Here is a 6757-nt window from a genome sequence, read left to right on the forward strand (position 1 = left end):
GCATCACCTGACCAGTCCCAGGGGAGGACGGTGTAAAGGTTGTGGCTCTAACAGCAGGCTCCACTGAGCTCCCGTATATTGCTCACTTTCCTCTCCCCGGGGCCATATTTTCACTCTTTCGCTTTTTTTGTGTCCCTAGCATCTTTAGACTCAGAGCAGCAGTAAATGCACCCTGTATTTCTACTGTTATTTATTTTTATCTAAAGCCATGAGATATTCTCTGCCAAATCTGCAGCCTGCCACAACTCTGTACATTTATCTAGCACAGGAGCAGCATGTTGTGTTGACACCAAAGGAAAGCCAAATAGACTGCCGAGCCTTTCTGATGCACGTTTCCTTCTCCACTGAAAAACAAGAATAGTGGTTTGAAGAGAGTGTGGGCAGGGTTCTGACATGAAGGTAGTTATTTGTATCATCTTGATGTGCAAAGCATAGTCAAAAGGGCACGTTACTTATTTTTTATGGTAGACCTGATCACAAGGTAGTTTTCGTGTCTTTTTAGCATTCATGCTAAATTTAAAGTAAAACACGCTACATTTACTCATTTTCTTACACATGAAGTCGCTGGAGGAAAGGAAAAGGAATTGGGGTTAAGCTTTCAAGGGCTAGCCTTGGAAGAATACTGAAAATAAATAGATACTGAGGTGTCAGAAGTCGTCATCAAGGGGTACAGGGAGGTCATCAAATCTCATCTTTAAGAGGGAAGGATGAAAGGCAATTCCACATCTGCTTCATTTTTCTGATACAGAAGCTACATCTATGTTTTTTACATACTGCAAATTCGTGGACAACTAGAAAAATAGAGTTCTGGTTAGCAGGTTTAACAAACAGTTAGTATAGCTGTAAATTCTGAGATGAGAAAATCTGAGTTTTGAGTTCCAGAAAAGCTAATCAGAGTTGGTTTAATCAACTTGATTATTTTCACCTCGAGTTAACTATACGCCTGTAAGATGGGTCTAAAAGCCGGCATATATGGATCTCTAGTACTGGTCCAGTGTTACATTTGAGTACAGTATAATACAGTAGGCACTTACATGGCCACAGGTGTATAAAATCAAGCACTCGGTATGCAGACTGCTTCTGCAAACATTTGTGAAAGAACAGGTCACTCTCTGCACCTCAGTGAATTCCAGCGTGACACCGTGATAAGATGCCACCTGTGCAACAAGTTCAGCTGTGAAATTTACTCACTACTAAATGAGACTCAGACATCAAGTGGTAGGCCAAAAAAATAATATAACCCATATAAATGTGACTGGGGAGTAGTAACGCATGAGTAGGGAAGCCAGACCATGCCAGCCAAATGCCCGCTACTACAGTTGGGTAAAAGGTTATTTTTATTTTTTTCAGTTTTTACAAATGTGACTCAAACACACAGCGGACCTTTTTCTGAACCAAGTTTCCTCAGAGTTGTACTTTGTGTAAGCTCTAGAGTACAGTTTCTGTACCGGGCCACAGTTTAATTAAATTAAATTTATTTCATCTACATTGTACTTTGCCTCTGGTCCTTTCTTCTTATGCGAGAGTAATAACAGTTCAGCTTCATAATTCGAGTCCTCGTGCCATATGAGAAATGAATTTAAGCAAAGTCATACAGAAAAAAAGAAGTTGATTTACACTGCTGAACAAGTTAAGGTTTGAAACACTCACGCCCCCTCAAGCTTTGTCATGGTTCAGCTTGAAGTATTCTGCAAAAGCAGTAGATTACATGCCTTTTAGCAGTGACACAGTTTCATTTTGTAAATATTAACACAGACGTTCGGAACATTTTAACACTCTGTGGATCCTGACATGGGTTGAAATATTATCTAACTAGGCCATACAGTAACTGTGCTGCAGCAGATTAACTGTTCTGCTGGTTGAATCAGTGGAGCTACTGTATGCACATTTAAAGGGTTTCATTATTACATTCAGCTAAAACCATTGCATTCGGTCATTTTCTGTTAACAGGCTGATTAATGCAATTAGTCATCCATTTTGATTGGACTGCCTCCAAGTATGCTTTTTTATTACACCGTTTTCTATCCTAGTTTTTTTTTTTTGTAACTTCAGATCTTGCCTCGGGGTGAAACAAAGAAAATTAAGTGAACACTGAGCCCTGGAATTTGGTTGAGTTTCTGTTTGGACTTAGGCCAATAGATTAAAAATTGCTAAATTAGACATCGATACTCATTATACAGAAAAATGATAGCTAGCTATTTTGTCAGTGCCCTGACCTTTGAGTCAAGGTTCCATCAACTAATCTACTGAAGCGCTGTGTTGTGCTGATACTAGTCAGAATTAATAAATACAACTGAGAATAAATACTTTTTACTCCTCATCCTGACAGACTTGAGGTATTGCTGTCATCCTGCTCAGTGGGCAGCGTGGAAATCCAAATTTGTGAACACAAGAACTCGAGAACTGTTGTTTAAGGTAAAATGACACACGGCTAATATACCAGTAATATGTCTTTTCATTTTATGACCACACAGCAAAAATAACATTAAAAAGGTGTTTCACGTACGAACCTTCAGGCCTTTCTTGGGATAAGTAAAATGGGTCTAAGAATTGATGAATATACATATAATAGCTCATCTAATTAGTCACAGTCGTGACTCACCTTTGAATGTTTTTTCCATAGCATGTAACTCAGCAGTCCTTTTGCGTCACGGACCGGTTTACGTCCAACAATATTTTCGTTGGACGTAAACAAGGTGTCGCAGATAAAAAAACAAACAAAATAAAACCAGTACCAGTACAAAAAAAAGAAGATTTATTCGTAATACACAGGAAAAGACCCAGGGAAACCAAGTTAACGATAAAAAGGATTTAAAAAATGACGCTAAAAACCAATAAAAACCCTGAAAACCATGAATTTCACACCCGAGCCTCAACTCTCACGGCCTGGTGCTAAACGACTCACAGACAGGTCAATGCCCCCAGGGTTGGGGACCACTGATGTAACTTATAAAAGCTAACATGATTTCTAGTTGAGTAGACTGTTAATCGAAAAACCCTATGATCATGAAGGAATGTCTAACTGTAATTCTTACCATAATAATAACAAACATAAAACATAAAAGTATTCTCAGTAGTTTATCTTACTTATGATTTTTAGCATGTCTTATTGCTTGTTCTTACTTAGACATTTATTTTTGAAATGATATGGTTAATAAAGTCACTAAGGCTCATGTGCACTCCATTAAGATCTACAGAGACCTGGGATTTGTCCCACCTACAGACTCTATAGCCAGCAGGCTGAGGGGTAGCACTGGCGGCAACCATTTTTAAAAATTTTATTCTGCAAAGTTGCTGTAAGCTGCCATTACATTCACCAGTTAGCCAATTTACACTTGTCTTTGACCTATCTGTATAGGTGTGTGTTTGACCTATCTCAAGACTGTGCAAAAGTCTTGTTATCCGGTCCGTGGCGCAAAAAAGGTTGGGGACCGCTGAGCTAAAGGACCATCTGCGTCACTCCGGTCCACTTTGAGCATTTTTTTTGTTTTGAGGACACGACTTTCAGATGCTGTTCATCTGCTGTAAGGAGCTTTTCAGGCCTGCCACTTATTTTGCCCTCTGCTTGTCCATTTGTCAAAATTTTTAAGCACACACTACACACCATGCTGAGATATGCCAAGTTTTCGACTAATACCTGTTTGGGAATCATCGTGTTGGTGCAGAAATGCTATTTTATGTCTGTCAAACTGTGTCATCCCTGGCATTTTTCTGAGAGTTGCGAAAGAATTTTGAACAAATTATGTGTTTTTTGGAACAGGCTGTTGGTAAAAAAAAGACTTGAGACTTTTGCACAAGACTGTATACATCTCAAAATAAGCATATTCGCTTAGACATTTTATGATCCAAGCTAAGGCTGTCTATATTTCTTTTCGACAGCCCACTTCTTCTGTTTTTCCTTACTGGAAAGATTAAATGTTGATAATGTTTCTTCTATAGCATTATACATTTAAACTTTTTACTATATGTTTAATATACATCAATTAAATCTTACGTGTATATCTCAGACCCAGAGAAAGATCCCAAGTATTCCCTACCAGCAAACATTTGGCAAAAGTGAGGAGGAAGAACTCCCTTTAAACAGGAAGATGCCTTCGACAGAACAAGCTGTATGACAATCCTTTGTGTGTAATGTGCAAGTTGGTAGGTAATTTGCATATTTATGTTTTCTAAATGCTACAAAGTTAATTTTTATGTTTGGATTTTAACCAAAAAACAGCAATTTTTTGCCACCTAGTGTTAAACTAAACTTAAAATTGCAAGTGTACAATTCAGTAATGTGTGCTACTGTATAAAGAATGATGTAACTTAGGCTTCTTATCTTTATTCGATATGGACTAATAATGTTTTGCTATCACTGCCCCTCGTTCAAAGTGGCATTCACGTGAATAAAGCACATTCCCAGCTGCACTGCTTCTTGCGACACTAGCTCGTTGCAGGTGAAAATCTCCCTCCAGCAGCCTTGGTCATACTCTAAACCACCTTGTTGTTTGTAATAATGAATGCAGCCAAGCTTGTTGCATTGCACAGATAGTGAGAGTCTCTGTGCTTACATTACAAATGGCTAAATGCTATATGCCCTCTGGGCCTGTGTTATAGCTAGGTGTTCATTTCCTGTCATGCTCTTTCTCGCTATTTTCCTTCCCTCTTTTGTTCCCCCTCCCTCTCTCTGTTTTCATTCCAGATGTCCATCTCTCCCAGGTCCTATTCTCTGTTCCCTGTGTGACAAATTGTAGCTTCTTCCTGACAACTGGACAACATATCCTTGGTGTGCTTGTGCTTGTCTGAGTGCAAGTAATTTTGTATTTATGAGGATTCACAGAGATAGTGTCTCAAATAAACAGAAACTCGGATAAGGCTAGAATGACATTTAATTAGGTAGGTTTTTAAAAGTATCACTCACCACCTGTAGGTTTGAAAGATGCCTGGTAAAAGATTCCTTTCTTCAGGGCAAACAGCAGCTGTGACCAGTTATAAAATAAACCAGTTACATGAAAAAGACTATCACACATCAAAAAAAAGCTGGTTTCCCAAGTTCATAGTAAACACACCAGCTAATACATACTAAAAGCTACCTGCTCACTAGCCTAGCTAAAAATAAAGCAGTGATGCTCAGACCTGCTTGGTTTGAGTAGGAGTGGAGAGGGATTTGTTATTCAGCAGAGGCTTCCATAAGCTAATTCAGAAGGCACATTTGATGTGTCCATTTATTTAAGTTGTTTGATTCCTACTGAGTCTAGCCATCCTTCACTGTACTTTCACATATGCTAAGCAAAATTGCCTTTTATTTCAACTTAAAAGCGGAAAAACATACATACTTATATACTCTGCCCAATCTACTGTACATCTCTGACTCTGCGTCAAGCTTTAACTTAGCCAATGAGCTTATGTCCGCTTGTAGAGCAGCTCCATTTCAAAGTAAGGACTAAAAACATCCAATAAGATGATTTTTCCCTTATACTGGGATTTGTGTTGCTCAATAATGACCACCGAAGGTCACAGTTGTCCCGCCTTTTTCATTTCCCACCACATTGCCGGAGGTCCATCTTTTGCATGTGAGTGCGTGTGAGATGGAGACAGAGGGGGAGATGAACAGAGGCAGGGAGAATGTGACAGAGACGGAGTGTGCGGTGGCGTGCGCTGCCGTCAATATAGCCGGCGAATTGAGATATGCTCGGAAAGCTGCTCCTGCAATCTGGCCTCGGCGTCTTCATCCCTCCCCCTTTTCTCCCAAGCTACTTCTCGCTCTTTCAAATTCTCCTCTTCGCACACTCACACACACATGCTCAAAGTACGAGACTGTTTGTGCCTCATGTGTATGCGAGCCTATCTGTGTGAGTGTGTGTGTGTGTGTGTAGGTGGTGTTTTGGCAGCCTCTGCTAGTAGAGTATAATAACGAAAACTGTCCGGTTGGCATTCACTCGCATATCCCAGTACGCCCTTCGTCCTCCGCCCTGTCCCCCCTTCTCCTCTTCCTCCGCGCTCTTGTTTTCTTTTTTGCTGTTCCTTTTCTCTGTGCCATGTTTTCACAGCACAGATGAAGCTCTCTCCTTCACACAAACTCCTACGCTCTCTTTACTCCTCTCTCAAAGTCGTTTTTTTTTTTTATCGTTTGCCTATCTCGTTCTCTGAAATACATACTGTGTACTACGCACTGAGGTGCTCAGGCAGTGCTGGCATTTTAATTTGGTCCAAATCGCATTTGTGAATCCCGCTTCGCATGTGCACTCAGTAAATGTGTGTACTGTTATAATTCTATCCAGCGAGCACCAAATGTCCTAACAAGATTAGAAAGATGAGAAATTTTCTAAAGTGGGGACATTTTGGCTCGTACTCATGACCTGATTCAAGTGTGGTGATTTTAAGTGTCTTGCTGCTGCTGATGTAAGTGGTAATTTTACCTTTAAAACACATTGGCACCATGCATAAAAAAGCATAAAGCTTAAAAAAGATGGCCATAAAGTGATATTACTGTTCAACAGTTTAAAAGTAGTTGAATCAATGGAGGCCTGTATAGATACCACGCTGGTTTAATTTGCCTTTAACAGACGACTGTACGATTTCATCAGGCTCAGTGCATTGAACTGTTTTCTTTTTTTTCTTTTAGCATTGACAGAAATATTTAAGTGCACCTTTGGGAGGTAGTAGTGTTTTTGTTCAACAGTCTATAACCTAATGGAAGTGAAGCTGGACAATGTGTTTGTAATCTGTAATTGTAGCCTCTTTGAGAATTCAACTTGCTAAACACTTAAATTGT

Source organism: Perissodus microlepis, chromosome 17 (genome assembly GCF_051167445.1).
Source record: "Perissodus microlepis isolate ML-2025 ecotype Zambia chromosome 17, ASM5116744v1, whole genome shotgun sequence".
Classification (NCBI taxonomy): domain Eukaryota; kingdom Metazoa; phylum Chordata; class Actinopteri; order Cichliformes; family Cichlidae; genus Perissodus; species Perissodus microlepis.